We start from the raw sequence: 20,871 nt of genomic DNA, 5'->3' as shown, positions 1-20,871 counted from the left end.
AAAGTCCACTTGAGGACTAACACACACGCACACACTTGATCTAGTGCAGATACTAGAATCATTTGAACAACGAAACGCGACGATACTACCGAAAGAAGAAGTAAAACGCGACTGACACACCCGATACACAAATCCTCGTGTCTCGTGTCACGCGCCATGGGTTGGGTCAACGTATGGCAAAAAGCTTTTTCCTCGATGTTTTCATGCTAGCTGCGTAAACAATCTAGCGGTCACGCGGCCTCCATACTATTTTAAGACTCTCGCGGCCTTGAATCATCGGCACGCAATGAATTAAATTGCTAATTTATATCATCATTAGCCACACATACTATCGGTAGGGGCGATGAATTTATTGCCAGCCGGTGTCTCCGCATTAAACATATTACCTCACCGCTACTGCGCGGGAACGACGTAGACGCGAGACTCTTTGAACGAAGACATCCTTGTATCGTCTCCGCTTTATGCCCGTCGTTAACGAGGACGACAGAGCAATTATGACGCGCGATAAAATTCCAGGTGAGCCTGAATCAATTTACGCGTCGCTAACAAAGTAGATAGGGCGTTCGCACGTCGGATTGCGACGATTCCAGACCGGCATCTACCGCAATGAATACCTCGATGTCTCAAGGAAGGATGGTATGCTAGCGAAACAGAGATCCGGTGTATCCAATCGGTCAAGATGGCTCTTCGTGTCGACGCCTCCGGCGAATTCAGTTAGTACCCTGCGCCAGTTGGATTGGACCATCAGTTTAGACAATGGGACCTGCTCGTGCGTTTAAGGTAATCCCTCGTGAATGGTGTCCCTTTGGTACTTAATACATTGTCCGCCCTGATGCCCGTCCTTTACAATCTCGTCGCAGGGTGTGGCGCGGCTCGTCGAAAACCTCGCCCCTGCCGAAGATGGCACGCATTAACATCTATTTACCAAAACGTTGCCAAACAACCCTCACTCGTTCGACATTGTTCGCTTAAGTGGACAGAAAAATTCAGTGGTTAGCTTGTTGCTCTCCGCACATACACAATTCATCAATACCCCATCGTACAGTAGAACCTCGATTAACCGAACTAATTGGCACCGAGGCGGTTCGAATAATCGAACAATTTTAAAACGATTTACCAAATACAAAAGATATGTACATATGTATATGTATGCAATTTCAATGAAACATCGTACATGTACACAACATATTTAGATTTACAAAAAGCATGTTTGGAAATTTTCGAACTGGAAATTAACCGAACTAATTGGCACCGAAGCGGTTCGAATAATCGAACAATTTTAAAACGATTTACCAAATACAAAAGATATGTACATATGTATATGTATGCAATTTCAATGAAACATCGTACATGTACACAACATATTTAGATTTACAAAAAGCATGTTAGGAAATTTTCGTTCTGTGGGCACAGCTACAAAAGTTAGAAATCGTGGCGTTTACTTTTTCCTTCGCAATTTCGTTCAATAGTGATTTCTAAATAGTTATTTTTACACATTACCTAGTAAACTAATCGTTCTAACATGTCAACAAAGTTCAAGCCGTTTCGCCCAATTTGAAAAAAATTATTCGTTTGTGCAGGGTGTCCGAATATTGTTGTGCTCCACTGTACATTGAAAAACACTTTCGTGAAAGAAAATTGATGAAATTATTCGAAATCGCGGGAACAAGAGTCGGTAACAATTTAGCGTGTAAACGGTGTCAAGTGAAGTCAATGTCAATAGCAGGAAACAATATTACTTACGCCGCGATCGTAACGCCGAGCGTGATGCGAACGTGTGCAGCGAGCTGGGCAGAGCATAAATTTCGCACGAACGACGAAGTATCATCATAGCATACGGGCGTCTGAATAGCGGGAGAACGTCGAAGTGTCGACGCGACGAGATGATGCGACTGAAATTCCCTTTCTCATTTGTGTACATTAATAGGCCGTAAAGACGGCGTTGTATATTCTTAAGAAGTTTATGGTACGTTAAACGCGGTAGATTTAAAGTCATAAACGCGGCGAGGTCGTTCGTTCTCTACGTTCGGTTTTATTCTCCCTGAAGCGACGTACGGTGCACGTACGGGACAGCCACTTGGAAATGCATCTAACATCCAGTACAAGGCAGCCTCGGGTCAGGATATCCTTCGGTCAGTCCCTCGGGTGCGATAAGGTCCGGACAAATGACCGGTCACAGTCAGGACAGAAAACTACTGGCGGGAAAATCAGCCCTCTAAGTAAATTCGTATCAACCCCCGGAGACGGACGAGAAAAGACGGAGGAGGGTGGCGATCCGTCATACGAGATTACCGAAGTAAATAACAGGATCTCCGGAGGCGGAAGAAAGGAGACGGAACGAGAGCAAATCGTATCGCGTGTAACCAAATTTCGAAATAATCGTGAACGCCGTCGATAGATCGGTCCTCGATCATTCACGGTCCCTTGCGCTTTCGTTCATCGTTCGCAGACGACCATCGGCCATCCCGAGGATTGCTTAATGCCCATTGCATTTTTTACGCGATCGTAGAAAAAGAGAGGAAGCCGGACAGGAGATACATAGAACAGGATACTCTCCCCTCCGATCATGGTCGTACACGGCCGACCCAATTTCACGGGAAAACTTCACGCCGTTTACGAGACGACCGGAACACGGCCGAAAAAAACTTTTTTCTGCCCCGTGAGCCGGCGGCGGCTGAAGGATTAGATAGATTATCGGTTGTATCGCTGTAGGGTCAGGAAGTCGATAAGGTGAGTCCGTGGGAGAGTTTCTTTTTTGTCGGGGGATGAACGCGGACAATAGACTTATTGGATGACTGAATTTAATCAACGGAGATTCTTTTGCAAAAACCAGACGATTAGTTTGTTGCATAAAAAGTTACGGTATTTTAGTTTTATGGAAGGCAGAATTATACTGTTTAAACCGGTGTCCTTTGTCATCGCGGCTGGGCGTAACCGATGCTTTTTTCATCAATGTGGAAGAATAATCGGAAGCCAGATAAACTACCACGGTGGACACGTTAAACGCCCGGTCGCAAAATGGGGTGCGCGTACGCGTGAATCAGAACGAGACGTTTCCATTTGTCGGTGATGGTTAAACCCGTTCGCCGGCCAGGTAATAAGCACTAATATCAAAAAATATTTCATGTCAATCCGTGGACACGGAATATTGATTCCCCTCCATGAAAGCCAAACGCCCCTCCCCCCCACCCCCCTCCCACTATTTGCAGCTCCCAATATGCATTCAAACTGAAATTCCATGCACACCGCTCGTTTCGACACCGTGAGATGGATTAATTAATCAAAACCCCCCGTGGATTCGGAAAACTATCCGGGATCGGTCGACCAGCGTCAATAAGCAATCGCGAATACACGGAAAATGACCAGCCTGCATTTTTAAATGACATTATCCTGCTGTGATTCGATACATTAATAAAGGACAATGCTCGCGGTGGAGGTATAATCAATTCGACGAATATTTTACAGCACATTCGCATTCGCAACTACAAGACCGTATTGTGAATGGTAAATTGTTCACGATGACCCAATTTATTATTAAATATATGAATACACAGCCTGATTTACGTAGTCAATAATTTTTTACTGTGAAATATAATGTCTTATTATCCGTATCACTCCGGATTTTATGCATTTATGACAAAAATGAGTGGGTGCAATTTCAAACAGTGAAGAGATTATTATTTTCGCTACATTTTAAAATTATTAGTGAAGAAGGTAAATTTATATTATAGCTCCTGTTGTCTTGCAATTGGCGCACAAATTTTTAATAGTTTATACAGGGTAGATCACCAGATATATTACCATTATAGAAAATAATATTACAATATACTTTTAAATCCCCTTCTGATGTATTTACTGTTTTACTTACACCTACGACATAGAATCCGGTGTCTAGTTATCACCATTTGAAAGTCCATCCAGTGTTAAAGTTATTAACATCCATATACAGAAATTCCAATTTTAAACATTCTTTTGTCCACCGCTGTACGTTACACGATCCGTAAATCTTTTCGGCGACTTAAACGTTTCCATTGTATGGTACAAAATGACGTATGTCGTCTTCTAACCAGGTTCCATTAGGATCGACATCTTCGGACAATAATTTATTTATCTCGGCGTATGACAATCGAAAGACTGATCGAGGAGCGATCCTCTCTCGGCGTAGGTCGTCAGGCCAATCAGCTACCAACGAACTTCTGACTCTCTTACGACGGGCGTTCATAAGCATTTGAATGGGCCAATCAATCACGCGGGTCCTCTCTTTCTCACCCTCGCGGTTCCTCGCTCTATTCCACCCGGTGACGTCACGCTACAGTCATCCCCTATTAGTGGGGTGTTGTACCAACCAGCCCGAGCTGCGGGTCGCGGCGAAAGAACGAGGAAAGCGGAGGCTGACGGTTCCAGCCGAGGGGGTTGGTAATTATATATTCTAAGGGTGTCTCGCCGATCAGTCAATGTTTCCGCTGCAGCTTTCCGACAATGGAGCAAAGATAGAAAAAGCTTATCTGTCATTGCGCGAGATACTTCCTTAGGGGAGTGAAGCCCAAGACTTTTAATTCGCGCTGCGATTACCGGTTCTGCCAATGAAAAAGTAAAGGAATCGATCGCTCAACCAGAGGGGATGAATTTGTTAGCGCCTCGCAGCTAACCAGAAACATTATACGCGTCTACAGACTCTAACGAAATTACGTCGCTTTTACGAGTGCACGCTACTCCCGGAATGGTTCTTGAAACATCGAACAAGTAACTTTATATTTTCATCTACTTCGTAACTTCGACATCTTCTGTACAAAGTAGCAGAACGTCAATGAACACGTTAGCTGTGGTCATTGCATAATATCTAGAAAAATTCATATTTAACTCGAAAATTAAACATTTCTTCCGACCGAGAATAATTCCATTTTGTATCATTTTTTGGATATTAAATTGATATAATACCTCAAACAATACTTAAATGCGTAGTAATTGTTAGATACCGAAATATTTAATAATAACAACGATATTGTAAGTATAATGGTACAGCAATTTTTAGTGACGCCTATCAGAGTCACCACTCGAGTGCTAAGGGTTAATTTAATTAAAATGTTGCAAACAAAATATCTCGAATCAATGTTAATTTAACTAAAATATTACAAATGAAATTTTAGATGAGTAAAATTTAGAAGGGGATACAAGGACAGGGAAACAATGAAGCTGCCCTAAACGAAATTAGCTGGTAATTAGAAACGACGAAATGTTTTGAGATAATTTCTGATAAAAGTGTCGCGTCAGAGTCCATACTGTATGACTTTGCGCCGCCGTTGTGGCGTAACAGCTTCAGCAGTGATCTGTGACGAGTAGCATCATAATGGTATTTGATGTTAATCGGGCTTTGAGTGCGAGTTAGTGCGACGAATGCATCTCGATCGCATGAGCGGGTTGATTAAATTCAAACACCTTGTAGGCAGAATGCCAGAGCTCGTCGCGTCGTCGTTCGACCAGGAGACCGTGTGCGTGAGTTCAAATATGCTCATATCGGGCTGGCTCAAAGGACCGAGGTAACTCTCTGTCCAACAATAGTCACGCATGATAATAGCATGCCATCCGGACCCCTCGGTCAGTCTCGAAACGGCCGGGTCGGTCGTCTGGAAGGAGTAAATACCGAATGGTTGAATTGATTCGGCCATCGGGAGTTAACGGCGATTGAGTTCTCATATTTGGTCGGAGCTTGCGGAATACTAGCGTTTCTCGTTATCGTTAAGACACAATGAGCCAGGAAAATCTGAGTTTCCAACACTCATGATAAAAAGTGTCTCTCAGAATACCAAGACGTTCGTATAGGTACGCGTAATTCCGGATATTCGGACTTCAATAAGCATCAATTACCTTTTATATAGATTTTATATTGTACAGGGTGATTCTGGGAACTGGGACAAGCTACTGCTCTTTTTTAAATAAAAATAGAAAAACATGATGGAGAACAAAATCATATGTCATAATACATCCTAACTTCCTATGACCTTATTTTTTATATGAATCCACCGATGCATTCGCCAGGTGCAACTGGACTTTATTCTTTAAAGCTGCCCAATTTTTTTCTTAAACCAATCGATCCCTTCTGTTATCCTACATATAAAAGTACTAATCCAAGATCATCGAAATGTCAATACTTCGCGAGCTATTTGTGTGTCAGAAACGTACTTTTACTACAAGAAGTATCCAAACTCTCCACATGAATTGTAGGAAGTAATGCCGTGTTTTCTCTGACACAAATTGTCAAATATCTCGTGAAGTATTTATTTTGGCCACTGTTGACTGATTCCTTGCAGGCTTGCTGAGATCGTTAGATCGCGACGCAATAGAAGAAAAATTATACGAGTCCAGAATACAGCGCGTTCGTATTCGGTGCTTTTACTGAATCGCGCGTAACGTATCCTGACAGTTTCATCTACTAGCTCGATATCGTGCCTGGCCTGGCGCGGCGGTAGCGATCATTCCGTTCTCTCGAATTTAAATAGTCGACCGTCGATCCGTCATACGAATATCTCTCGCGATGGATATGGCGTAGAGAATTTCTCCGTGCAATGAAATCTCATAACGCGTCCCCCTTTCGCATCGTGACGGTTCGGTTCGCGACGCGCCGCGCTGGCCCGACTCGGTTTGGAACCACGAAAACGTCGAAACGACGCGCAACGCGGGCACCGCGTGCGAGAGAGCAATCTAAAATCTGTCAGGCCTTTGATCGATGCGCCGTTCGCCATTTTAATGCCTATCACCCGACAACAAGCCTCACGTGAAATACGAGTTAACCCCCGGGGCGTTCTCACCCTCATCAAAGCGCGATCATCCCTCGAGGAATTCAAAACGCCACCGCTAACATCGGCCTCGACGACATAGGAGCCGGTAGAGGCGACAGTGTCGTCGTGTGAAAACGCTTTAAACAACATCGGACGTCAGCCCGCAGCTAGATCATTATCGGAAATCATTATCGCGTCGCTCGTACGCTAGCTTGTTCGCTCGCTCGCGTGTCCGCTTCCTGTATGGCGTACAGTGTGTACGCGCTGCAGTCGTCTGTCGATAAGGATAAGCAATTTCCTTGTCGAGCAATTTCCTTAGGACGGGATGTCCTCCGATAAATTTCCACGCGATGTCTTAATTACACATACAGAGACAACGTACCTACTCGCCAATTATCCGAGTTTTAACACCAGATCTAGCGGGCCCGAAACGAGACTGATGTACAGGGTGTCCCACGCAACTGGAACAGTATCCTCTATGCGGTTGCAAATAAAAGGAACTGTTATACACATTAACAATCAATTTTAATAGCAGTAATTGTATAGTTCAATTTTATTTAATTTTTCTATAGTAGATCAAAGTTACATGGTGCCGGGCTGAGCATAATATGCAAATATTTTAATGCACTTTTGGGCATCGGTGCATCAGGAAAATGCAACAGCCCTTTTTTTCATGGAAACCTATATTTTTTACTGCATCGGCCGATGCGGTTTTTTTTGTGCTCTACATAATAGTATTACCATACTTATTTCTCGAAAATTTTAATTTTCCATAGTGCAGTTTGATTCGTTTGTGTTACCACATATGTAGTAGAATTTTCGGCGAGTAATGCAATTTTCTCGATTCTGTTTCACTTGTAATTTAATCCGAAAATAATTGGCAGCCGGTCAGCGACCGAGGAAAATCCTTGAATCTTCCCCGGATAATCGGAAAAATATTATGATAACGCGATTGCCGGGCCGACCCAATGGACGGATACGCTGTCGGATCGAAGCGTGGTGTATCGAATCATCGTTAGCCGGAGATAGAGGATTTGCCGGACTGTCGGAAAAACTCGGTAAATCCAATGGACGCGGCCTAATCCTAAATGAACGAGGAGAGACTCGCCGGGCCGAGAGTGCGTTGGAAGTAAAACCTGTTCGCTGTCCGTAAATCTAATGACGAATTTATTCGTCCTGTGCCGCGTATACGTATACATACAGCTGAGACAGGATTTTTGCGGAAGTTCAAATGGACACGGCCAGCGGCTGCGCGCGACAAACTAAATACCTATTAAAATATCATAGCGACATACACATCGAGAGCATGGCATCAGTCGGCGGATGAAAATTTTATCGGCGTTACTTGGCGAATTTCCCTCTAATTGGATTACCTTCGATGTGCTGAATTCTCTCTTGCTCTCTATCTCTCTCTATCTATCCGAATGTGCAGCGACGCTATACAATTCGGCCACGTGTCGATTACATTCGACAGCGGTGATGCACGCGAATTACACGGCCGTTCCGCGTGTATCAATTTAATAATTCGTGCGTGGGGGACAGGTGTAAAAGCCAATATTCGACCGGGTAACACGCTCCATTCCTCTGTAACATCGTTATCGGGTTATCGCGACGCGTTAATGTAACGGATACAACTTTCCCCGTGATATTTGAGCCGAATTACATATAAATCGGATTAACGCGCGCCCATTGGCTTTTACGATTGAAAACGGAGCACCGATTTAGCACACGAAGGATAAATTCTTTAATAGACCTTCCGTTTTTGTTTACAATATGTTATTGAATATTCCGAAAATTCGGATGTACATTCTCTTTCATTTTAAATGGCTTTTCCGGGCTGCGATTATTGTTATGAAAATTTAAATTTCATGGCCAAATATCGATGTTGTATCTCGTCATGAATAAAATAAGCAACTACATACAGGGTGTCTCAGCTGAAGGAGGCCACCTAAATATCTCCTTTATTTTTAATGACACAAAAAGTATTTATGGCATAATTTAAATGGTGTCGAAGGAGGAATATCATAGAAGAATAATTCTTTTCTTGTCCGGTTATTTTTTCAGTTTTTTCAAGGAAATCGTTATTTTTTATCGGGGAAACTTTTTTTATATTCCATCTTATAGCGGCTGAAAAAGATACATTGGAATATGCTTCGTCATTAACAAGATGGAATAAAAAAAGACAAGTTTTCCCGATAAAAAATAACGATGACGTTGAAAAAACTGAAAAAATAACCGGATAAAAAATCGTTCTTCTATGATAATCCTCCTTCGATACCATTTTAATTATGCAAAAAATATTTTTCTTGTGCCATTAAAAATAAAGGAGATACTTAGGTGACCTCCTTCAGCTGAGACACCCTGTAGAATGGAAAACGAGTTTTATTATCAATATTAGAATGATTCATATTTTCTTATTTATACAATACATACGTAGATACATACGTATACAAAATATATTATTACTTCGATAAATGGAATTGACTTGGACTTGAATTTCAAGGTCGAAAGGTCACCTACTTTTTTTTATTGCATCGTATTCTAGTCATCACAAGGATACAAAGTGTAAAACCATTGGTCAAAACTTAATCGCTCTCTTACAAGATTATGGTAAAATATTTTAGTTCCTTAGTCAGTTGCAGTCTGTAAGTATAGCGTGCATGTAAACTCTAAACCGCAGAAACTTTGAAAGAAAATGTTGTTCGGAATGGTGAGACCTTGACAACATATTTGAAGGTCATCGAAATCGGAGAGGAGGTAGCACATCGACAGGTTTACCGATAAGATATTTATTTGATCCGAACTTCTGTAGATCGATTTCACGAGGCTGACCATTTTATAATATCGCAACCAATGATGAAGAGTGGAGGAATATATTCGTAACTTTAGTCGCGATGCACAGGTCAGCGAAGCGAATCATTTTTGAACGAGGCACGTGACACTTTTCGGTGTTATTCACGTATAAGAGAAATAAATCCGCAGGGCGGTGAAAAAGATGTGTTCGTAGATCTGATGGGGCGAATGCTACGGAGACACTCGTAAAGGACGCATCAGTGTTAGCGAGCATAAAATTAGAAGAATGGACTTAAAAGGATTTGAGAGGATTGCTGTGGCTCCGGTCGCATCCGCCGGAACTTCACCCCCCCCTCTCTCTCTCTCTTCGAGTCTCCACTTCTCTCTCAAGTTCCACCTACGATATTCGTGCTTCCGCGGAACATAGACGAAGTCCAAGTTTCGAGAGTGGATTGAGAGTACGCGGACTTTTTTTCGAGAGAGCGGTGGCAACGGTAGAGGGGAGACTCTAAGAGACGGAATGCATTTCGGCGCTTCCAGGAGGAACGTACTGTCGAGATGCGCGAGTAAACAGGCGAACGGTGTCCCGCGAAATAAAGCTTGAACGAAAAACCGAGTGAGAACAGGGGTGAAAAGAGGGAAGATACATTCCGCCGCTTTAAGAGCCAGCTCATCCGTGAACAAACGGTTCGCGGGATAGATACGGGGACGAAATTTAAGCGGCAAATGAAACGGATCTCGGGGAGAAGCGAGTCGCTTTGTTTCTAACCTCTCGTCATCACTGGCGGATAGTAAGAATTGCGTAAAAATAGATTTCCGAGACAAAAAGACGCGGAGTGGGCCAGAACGTGATTCCAGCTGATAAAAAATCCTACACAACAGACGCGACTACTGATGTCAACTTATGTGGTGTCGTTGTAAAGAGGAACTCTCAATCTTTAAGTTTATGGTATTTTTAATTGTAAAGAAAATTTCTGAAAAAATTTTTCAGAAAAATATTTCAATTACATGTCATTTTTAATATAAAGGAATTTTTAAGAAAATTAAACTTCCCCGGGTGGCCCGAACAGCGCGCAGAGGGCCAAATGTCTTAGACCTTAGTATAAAGTATAAATACGTATAGGGATCTAGGAATATACGCCAACTGTAAATTGAGTCATGAAAAATGATCGAAAATGGATTTTTATTAGCTATTACCGCGTTCTGGCTCACGGTGGTGGGGAAAGAGAGAGAAGAAGTTAAGCAGAGGTTCCCTGTCTTTCGAGAATGGAACTTTTCCGGGTTTTCGGACGATTTGAGGGGAAGTGCAGTAATGCAGGAACAAAAAGAGAAGCCTTGATAAAGCCGGGCGTCGGAACTAATGCCGGTGCTTAAGAAAAAGCTTAATGGATCGTCCTCGAGGCGCAACGAAGTGTCATTTGTAACCTTACGCAGCTCGCACGCACGGCTCTCCTTCTTTTGGATTAATTGCTGTCCAATTAATGTCCCGACGTCGCCGGAAGGGCCACGCCAAGTACTGCCGTCTACGCGATCGACTCCGCCATATTTCTGCCGTCGTGAAACGCCCAGAACGACCAAATCATTCCTCATCGTACTCGTCGTTATTCAATCCGAGCGTACTCTAGTCTAAGCTTTGCAATATTATCCTCGTAATCTATCTATGAAAAATGACCCCCGTACAAGAATTGTCTTCTAATAAACATTGTTTAGAGAAAGATATTATATATAAAAATACATATAAATAAATAGAAATACATATAAAAATACAGATTGCAAACTTATAGTATATTTTTCTACGAATTTATAACAACAAATGATAATGTCTTTAAATTCACCTGATTCGACTACCTCATTTCAGACTTGCATTAAAAGTTATCACTGTCTATACAGGATGTCCCATAAATGTTGTATTTCCTTAAAAGGGATGGTTCCTGAAGTCATTTGGAGTACTACTACTTTTTTAGTAGGTCAAATGACCTAAAGAACATCCCCATTCAAAGAAATACATGTTTGGGACTGCCCGTATAATCAATGAATTTCTGTTACAATTAAATAACTTCAAAAATATCCATTTTCCATCTTAGCAAACGATGCAACTTCGTACATTTTTAGTGCATAAACATATTTCAAAATGTAGGATTAAACACACTCTACATGATTTTCATACAATTTTCCATTTCCTGAAAGCTGCATATAACGAGAAAGATGTTTTCAAAATTCTAAATTTGCTTGAATCTTCGGTGCCTTATTAATGTCAATTATGGTGTTTACTAACGAAAAAGAACGTGTTCGTGAACACGAACGCTTCGCACGATAAGGCGATCAATGCTGTCAATATCGTGCTCGTCGCGTTGGTAATGACCACGTGACCGTAAACACAGTAGATGGTAACACATACATAGAGAGAGAAAGAGAAAGAGAGAGAGAGGAGAGGGAAGGAGAGAAAATAATTGTTTGTTTTTTTCCTGAAATCGCGCTCGAATAACTCCGTGTGTTCGACGAACGTGTCGTCGACAGCCCACAACTCTGGAGTTTATTAATTTATTCGAGCATGCAAATGGTAATTAGCCTGGACACCGATGACAGAAACAGGCACGCCCTTCGGGCAGACGTGTGTCGATTTCCGCGCACGCGATCCGCCCAGGATACCTGAGGCCCTCGGGGCGATTAGGGCCCTGTTTGATGATCGACAATCAAGCGATCTAATTCCCCGTGATGAATTGAAAAAAGTCAACGAGACGCGTGTGTGTGTGTGTGTGTGCGCGCATGCGCGCGCGCGTATCTAATACCGCAGCCCAAGGGTTTACACAACCAACACAATTTCCAGGGTCGCGTTGCCCCGATTTATAACCGCCGATCTCTATCGACGAATTTCGCTCTCGACCCCCCGGCCCGCTTCTCTCCACTTTCAGTGGCGCGTAGTAGTTGGAATTGGCAATTTTAATCAAGTTGCGAGAGACTCCTAATCAGAACCGGGCGTTAAAGTGGCGGCCACGGACTGAAATTAACAATGTTGTTAACAAGCGCGTCGACGTGGCGCACAGCGACAATTCCGGTGCGAATATATTCGAGGCTAAAAGCACCCCGAGCCGTCGCACTCTGTGGGAGATAAGTGTGACGACCTGTCCAACGACACTGGGGGGAAGGGTTGACGCAATCAACGTAAAACGTAACGCCGACGGTAACAGGGATTAGTTATCTTCAGCACCCTCGTAGCTACCGCGGGAGGTGCGGGCCTCCTATTTAGGGGACGCGAGGGCGTAGGAGGGGGGGCACCATTCAGAAATCACCGACGATCTCCTAGTAATTGCGCGAAGAAAATTGCGCGAACAGCCTACGCTGCTGGATCGAATGGCTGCTGACGGAAATCGGTGACCAACAATGGCTCAAGATGGTTATTGCCCCGATCTGACGCGATAATGCCGATATCCGTTTCCAGAACGATGCCATCCGCACGGAGAATCGGCGCAGGATCGTCGAGGAACCGCGCTATAAAACCGTTTAGGAGAATGTATGGACAATGGAAATGGTTATGCTTATTAAAATATCGACCGTCTCTCGCATTCTGATATCGAAAAACCATTACTGGTCCTTACGTTGTAGATTTATTTTGCGGAATGTTGTTCGAACAGAGAATTTACGTTGAACTGTTAGCTTCCATTGAACTATAATGATAACGAGTCATATGTACAGGGCGTAAAGAAATTATGTCGCGGCTATCATAGCGGAGATTGGTGTAAGAAAGCTACCGCATAATTACTGTCAAGGTCGAAAGATCAACAATTGTTCTATCGCGTCTTATCGTACTCATCGCAAGGATAAAAGATGCAAAAGAAATCATGAGTCAAAGAGAGATCAACCGTTCTATTAAAAAATTATGGCGAAGTTTTTTCTTTATATGAAAATTTTATATAAAAATTTCTATACCTATACATATAAAAGTGATTCTGTCTCAGTATACCTTAAATATTTTAGGTTTACCTATCAAAAACTGAAGGTGACCTCGATAACTCTAACAAAAGGGGTGACAAACAATTAGGCACAATCATTTTGAAGCTCTCCTTAAACCATGTTATTTTAGCTACAAACACTTCCGATCTAGCGACTAACGACAGAATAATCTAAAATCTAAGCTGATCACAATTCGTGGTTCACCCTGTATAATAACTAATAATATTAAGAAGGAACGGTTAATTGTAATTTTACGGTCTTTCGTAATAATTTAAATTTTTATCAGAGGAATCTCAAAAATATTAATGTGCAAGATTTTCACTTTAGCCCCGTTTCGACTAACGCAATTCTACATTTAATATTTTATCACAATTCGAAAATGAACGTTCAATAGGAATCAGCTTATCAGAATGATGGACAGCACCAAATCTCTTTCAATTCCCTTGTTACTTTGATGTAATGAATGGGGTGGCAAAGCACGAACAAATTTATCAAAAGAATACGTAAACAACGTATCACAATTGAACGATTCGTGGGCAATATCCGGCGTGTTTGTTTTGAATCGGCGGGGCACGACTGTGTATTACGCTGTACGATAAAACGGGAAATGAAGGGCTGATCGACAATTACGTGAACAAGGTGTTAATCCCTTTTACTGTCCGCGACAGCGTCACCGACAGAGTGTCGAGCAAAACGGCCCTTTGACGCATACGAAACGCACCGTTGCAACGCGTTGGCGAGCAATGGCGAGCATGGGCGACCGAGCGAGTGAGCGAATGTGCGAGTAAACATGCGCACACGAGCGCCAACGTGCATCACCAAGGAAACAAAACCGACTGGCGTCTCGGTTGAGATGCTTTTGCGCCCGCAAACGACACGACGATAAATAATAGACACGGAATTATATTGCTTTTGTATTCATATTAAGGTCCGCGGCGCGGTCGTTCTGCGCCGAGCTGAATATTTTCCTTCTATTCGGGATTAATGGCTCGGACGTATTTTATAGGGAGCCCCTCTGTCCGTACGATATCCATGCAGAAACTGACCGCTGCCCGCTTCGGCCGTGATATATCGTCGGAAGTTTAAAAGTAATACGGGGAACAGGAGAGTCCGACCAGAATATTCGTACCGGGGCTGCTCCTTCTCCAGAGACATTTAAATTTCGAAATTTGACGTTCCGCGTACGTGCTGCGCCAATACCGTCGGGACTGGTCAACCAGACTCCTCTCTGTTTCTTCGCGTTCTTCGGAGACGGTCAACGGATCGCATGGACTGTCTCCCTGTTATCGGGAACGCGATAAGACTTCCACTCCGCCATGGAATATGGTAAAACGTCCGGAAGAAGAACGACCGCGAGTGGATCTCTGAACCACTCGCTAAATGGAGAATGAACTTGCCAGTGGTTGTACAGGGTGTCCCAAAAATATGACACTTTCTTGAAAAGTTATCCTAAAGTCATTGTTTTCTCTCTCTTTGCGAAATTGTTCTCAGCGGCTTTGTTAAGGATTGGTCCATGCTTTTCTTTGATAACTCTTCAACAAAGCCGCGGATAACATTGTCGTAAAGGAAGAAGTTACTTAAAATAACCTCCGGAATCACCCCATTCAAGGCAGTACAACATTTTTGGGACATCCTGTAGATATCTCGAAATACGTCGAGTATAAAATTGTATAAGAACAATCGGGATTGACGGATATCCCGTTCATCATCCGTTGGGAAACAATATTTGTTCGGTGTCGGGAGCACCGCGTCTTTCTACGTCGTGGTGCAGTGTCTTCATATTAAGGACCCATTATAGGGCTGAATGCGATTCGAGCGATATTTATCCTGGTTCGGTTAGGTACAAGCATCACGCATTACGCGTGACACTGCTGTTAATCGAAATTTACTTTCACACCCTCCGCGCGACACGTGCTGAGAACACGTGCTGTAGTCAGGGCGTTGGCTATCTTCCATCTGTCAAAAATCGACAGCCCGCGTGCGGGTCATGCATACGCAACGAAACGAAACATTTCTCGCAATGGCACGCAACACGAATTGCTCCGTTACTCGTCGAGCTGTGAAGACAAAGTTTGAGTTCACGATGCGAACGTTTTACTACTTTTCATCTTGAGTTTCAACCCCTTGCACTACGACTTGTTTTACGATTTAAGTGACTAGGACCATTTGTAGTTTGTAGTTTCTAAATTTGAGTATGCATTTCTAAGGTAAGAAAATTCTCTTCATTTTAGAACAAAAATTTTTTATAAATATTGAATAGGTTTGGCAGGGTTTACGAAAGAAAATAAGTAATTTTGTAATGATCACAAAATGTTCATTTTCATATGCTTGTTACGATTATAATTTTTATTAAATTTCGTTAATATCGACATTTTCGGCATTACTAATCATTTATAAAGTAACGTGGATGTATTAGATACCGATATGTGACAAGAGTCATTTTTTTGCCAAATGAACTGCTAGATCTGCCGCACAGTGGGACCTTTCGTCCAAATCGAAGACAAAATCACAGAACTTTCGGTAGAAATAAGGTAGAGCGATGAAATTTTTTTTAAATAAAAGCTGAAACTTTGCAGGATATGGGAAAAATGAGGATATTATGGTACGAACGTTTTTTAACCTTGAGAAAATTTGTTAAACATGTAAAATTTCAAGAAATCGATTTTGCAATATCCTGAGGTCGTAGACAAATTTTGAGACCAGATTTGAAATCAGCGTGAAAAAATCTACGGGAAATGAAGTACAGCATGTTCAAAAAAAAAATGTTTCCGCGCGTGGTATTGGAAAAACCACAATTTTCTTAAAATTGTGCATGTTTAACGAATTTCCTCAACGTTAAAAAACGTTCTTACCATAATCTCCCTATTTTTCCCATATTCTGCAAAGATTCAGCTTTAATTAAAAAAAATTTCATCGCTCTACCTCATTTCTATCGAAAGTTCTTTGATTTTGTCTCCGATTTGGACGAAAGGTCCCACTGTGTGCCGCCCGGACTACTGTGCGCTGGTCCAAATACGGCTACTCTTCCCTATGTCGTGCAATGTGCTGTGTCCGACAAAAATTGTCATCTTTCATCGTGTTCGAAGGAACGCAGCATTCGTGAGCGCGTGAAATACGGGATGGGTGGAACCATCCTCGAGCAACAACTCTAAACACTTTTAAACACTGTCTCAGCGATGAAAAAGGCGTACCACCGAGTCAGCGGCGCGCGTTTGTCGCAAAGAAGCTTGCTTTTGGTGAGGCGGTGGTCCCCGGTGAAAGGGGGTGAAATAAAAGAGAGCCAGGGAAACGCGAAATCTCACCTTAAACCACGAAGATTCCGATCCCTTTGAAGATTCGGTGAAAGTTAAATTCTGTTCGTAGACGCGTATTATACACTTCGAATCGGTACAATGTATACCGGCGGAGATTCAAGGGCGGTTTCTTTTCAGCCCTTGCGCCACGACCATTATAGCGTAGCCGTAGGGTGTCTATAGGGTTGTTCACGGCCGAGAATCGAGCAGACGTGGCGAGCGGTTGCTACCGACCTTCCGGAAGGGTCGATTGTTGACCGAAAAAGTCGCCAATTTAAAAGGACCCCCGGCGTTTCTTTCGCAGCGGCGCGTAAAGAAGAAGCGAGACGGAGGATAGGAACGCGCACGCCTGATTCCGAACAAGCAATTATGTTGTTACGAAATGTTTACAACGAGATTATTGTCAGCGGCATCTTGCGCCCCGGGTGGTGGCCCGGCCGACCAGATCTTTCTCGTATTATCAATTTTATTTGACGAAGGGACCTCGAATACGCCCAGGGCGTGCCTTTTGTGGCCGAATACGCTACTAGAACTGCGCTCGAGCACGTATCACTTACGTTGCCTCTGCAGGGATTATCGTGTCTTCTTGAGCAAACTTCTCGATCCCATTTGTCGTGAATAGCAGACAACCGGAGGAAGACTTTATCGACAAGTATCAGTTTCTATTACCGCGACAACCAAACTAGTTTTAGCACATTAGTTATAGTTATTTAGCACATTCGTATCGTATTGTATTAACAACCGAATCTTCAACTTAAATCGTCCTTTTCTTTTTCCGTTGCAAAAATCCGAAGCTCAAGGTGGCAGATATACAATAAAAACCTGGATTCGTAAAATATTAGTAGCGATATATTGTATAATATTAGATAATGTTTAACCCTTCAACCCTTTGCACTCGGAGCTAGTTCAACTCGAAAATTAACCATTCCTTCCGACCTAGAATAATTCCATTCTATATGATGTTTTCCATTTTATGGATATGAAATTGATATAATACCTCGTATAATACTTAAATGTTTAGTAATTGATTAGATACCAACTTATTTAACAATGCATACAATATTTAGAATAATGGTATAGCAATTTTCAGTGGTGCCTCAGAATCACCACTCAAGTGTTAACGGTTAATATAATATGAATAGATTAGTTAGTTTGTCGCCACTTAGATTTGATAATCTAGAGCAAATTAAGTTAACCCTCCAGTGTGCACGGGTGACTAGAACTCCTCACAATGTCTGCATAAAATATCTTCTATCTGCATTTGCATTAATAAATGTTGTTCTTTTTGGTTTTAAATAGGTCGTCGCAGGACACTGCTACAAACAAAGTAAGCGAATCTATTGAAGCTATTGATTAATTTCAAGAAGTTAAATAAACAACGATTTCCGTCACGGGGGTCGTACAGACCCAATCCGTGCGCCAGAGGGTTAAGAGCCAAAGTCATAACAGAGCGAAGACGCATGTATATTGCATTTATTTACAGCCCTCGTAAGAGTTGAGTGATGTACACTCGGAACAACAAAAGCTAGCGTTTACACACTAGATATCAATCGTATCTACGAGATTCGTTTGCTGGGAAGGCAAACACGGAAGTGCCACGGGATAAAACGTAAGCACCTGGATCTATCATATTTCACGAATAGAATGATTTCAGAGTCGAAAGTAACAAACAATCGTGATCGCACATCCTGTCGGGTACGGAGTTACAGCGCGCAGTAAAGAGTTAAGAGTTAATAATTCAAAAAGACGCGATTACGAGAGGTAGGGAGCAAAGGTAGGTGACGAGAAACGGAGGTCGAAGGTGAGAAAAGGCGACGTCGGGTATTCGCGGCCGAGCCCCGGTCTCGAGATGTGACTCGCCCTTGCCCTCCCCTTCGCCCGCGTATACGGCCTCCGATTCGTCTCGGTTCGGATTCTTCCGCGTGCGGAATCGCATCTCGAAAGAATTTGCATGCAAATAGCGTCGCGGAGCCCGTCCGCGTTCTGCCCGCGCCACCGCGCGGCCCGACGCGCAATCAGTTCTGCGGTCTCGCGCTCATAATTGAATGTGGCGTAAATAAATAAATGTCGCAGCGGGCACGGGACAACGTTCGCCACCCTTTAAAGGTCGAGACTTCGATTAAGCTTCGCGCCTCGGTGTCGGCGTCCCTCTGAAAGCCACTCCTCCTCGCACCGTCCGTCCGTCCGTGTCCGCGCGTCCGCTTCCGTCCGTCGTTCCACGCTCCTCGCTTTCGCCGCGCGACCACTGCCGAAAGGGAATATTACAGCAACTGGAATTTTTCTCGAGGATTAATTTGCGGTTAGTCGGCCCTCATCCTGTCAGGACTACCGGCATTACTGGCTACCGTGTGCAGTATGCACTCACTGTCGGCCACGCCGCGCCACTACCAACCGTACGACGATTAATTATTCGACAAAGTCTTTTCTTTTGCCCGCCGCAAGACCAACACGAGCAACAAGAACCTCCCTGCCAACACGCACAGGCAACCACGAAACGAAGATGCATACATCGACAAGGCTAGATTTAAAAGCAGCGCTGCTCGAACCCGTTGAATCGTACCGTCATTATCATGAAAGATACTTTATAAACATATGGTCAACTTCGTTTTTTTTTTTTTAATGGAATGATGTGTTTTTTTAATACGGCAATGGATGCAGCTACACATTAGTTATAAAAAGGTATTAAATAAATAATAGTTTAGGAAATATTTAAATTTAAATAATTGTGTGGGACACCATTACCGTCATACTAAGACGTTTGCTTTTATTTATTGCAGAAAATTATATTTACATCACGGCACTTTTGAAATCAATAGAGTAATTATTGTTTAATACAATGTCACAAATTTAATTACGTGTAAATGTGTCTCACACCTGTATATTGTGTGCGGTTATTAATAAATGTAGTATCTGTATTTTCCATAAATGAGCTGGCATTGTCCTCGGTGTGGCCGCATCGATCAGGCACACAGTATTATGGTCATTATAATGATTATCGTCGATCGTATGTAGCGGGATTTGATACAATTTCCAGATGGAGATGAATATTTCAACAGAGTTGCGTGCGGGCGCAGCGGGCATTGGTCTGCGAAGAATTATGGGTTATTATTCGCGTGTCGCCGATAAAATATCCCCGTCCATAGAATTAATTAGGAAGATTTTAATATACGGTTGGGCAATAAAGCCCGGAAACCGCAATTTCGGCGGTTTTACGAGATCCGAGGCCACGCAAGGTCCTGGCAGGAAGGACTCGAGATAAATCCTCTGTCAAGATGAAATGCGTACGAGTTCCTTAGCCCCAAGTGCAACGTACAGACCGGAACCGTTGGCTACATTCCGCGATATTGCTCCCCTTTCCACCGAGTTCGCGTCGTCGGTGGCTCGTGAAAGTGACGCGACCGTCGGTAGTAAAGCGAGAAAAATATTTGCTTTGTGGAACCGCCAGACTCGCCCACCCGTCTTCCCGTCGCGGTTCACCTAAACGAATGCGCGCCGCGCTTATACGACTCATACTTAATTCTTCTCGGCGAAGCGTCCCCCCGGCTCGCACTCCTCCCGTCCCTCGCACGAATGTTTCATTCTTTGCGTTAACTCTCGCATCGTTCGAGATTTATCGTGTACCTTGGACAGTCTATTCGCGCGGTGTCTCAACCGGCGCAAATATTTGTCCCCTCATTTTAATCTCGACCGCGTGCTGCTGCGCCCCCGGCAACACCCATGCGCAGGATTCGCCGACCATGCGACGGGCCAAAGAGAGCAATTTTCAATTTACAACCGTTACTTCGGTGCTCGCGAACCCCGGACACGTAGAAGACCTCGAAAGTAGGACCATAAAAACGTCAGGGAATACACCGAAGTAGTACGATTTGCGGCGCGAGCGTATCCAAAGGCAGCGACCGATGCCGCGCCGACTACGACGACGAGCAGCATAGTCTTTTTGCTTGTCCGGCCGCTACGGACTTTGACAAACATTCGTCGACCCTCCCGGTGCAAATAGTGCGTAACGCACGGTGATATAGCGGGACGGGGCACCTCTCGCAGCTATCCCGAACCTGAAC

The sequence above is a fragment of the Lasioglossum baleicum genome, chromosome 3, assembly GCF_051020765.1.
Source record: "Lasioglossum baleicum chromosome 3, iyLasBale1, whole genome shotgun sequence".
In the NCBI taxonomy this organism is placed as follows: domain Eukaryota; kingdom Metazoa; phylum Arthropoda; class Insecta; order Hymenoptera; family Halictidae; genus Lasioglossum; species Lasioglossum baleicum.
Note: the sequence above shows the minus strand (reverse complement) of the source record.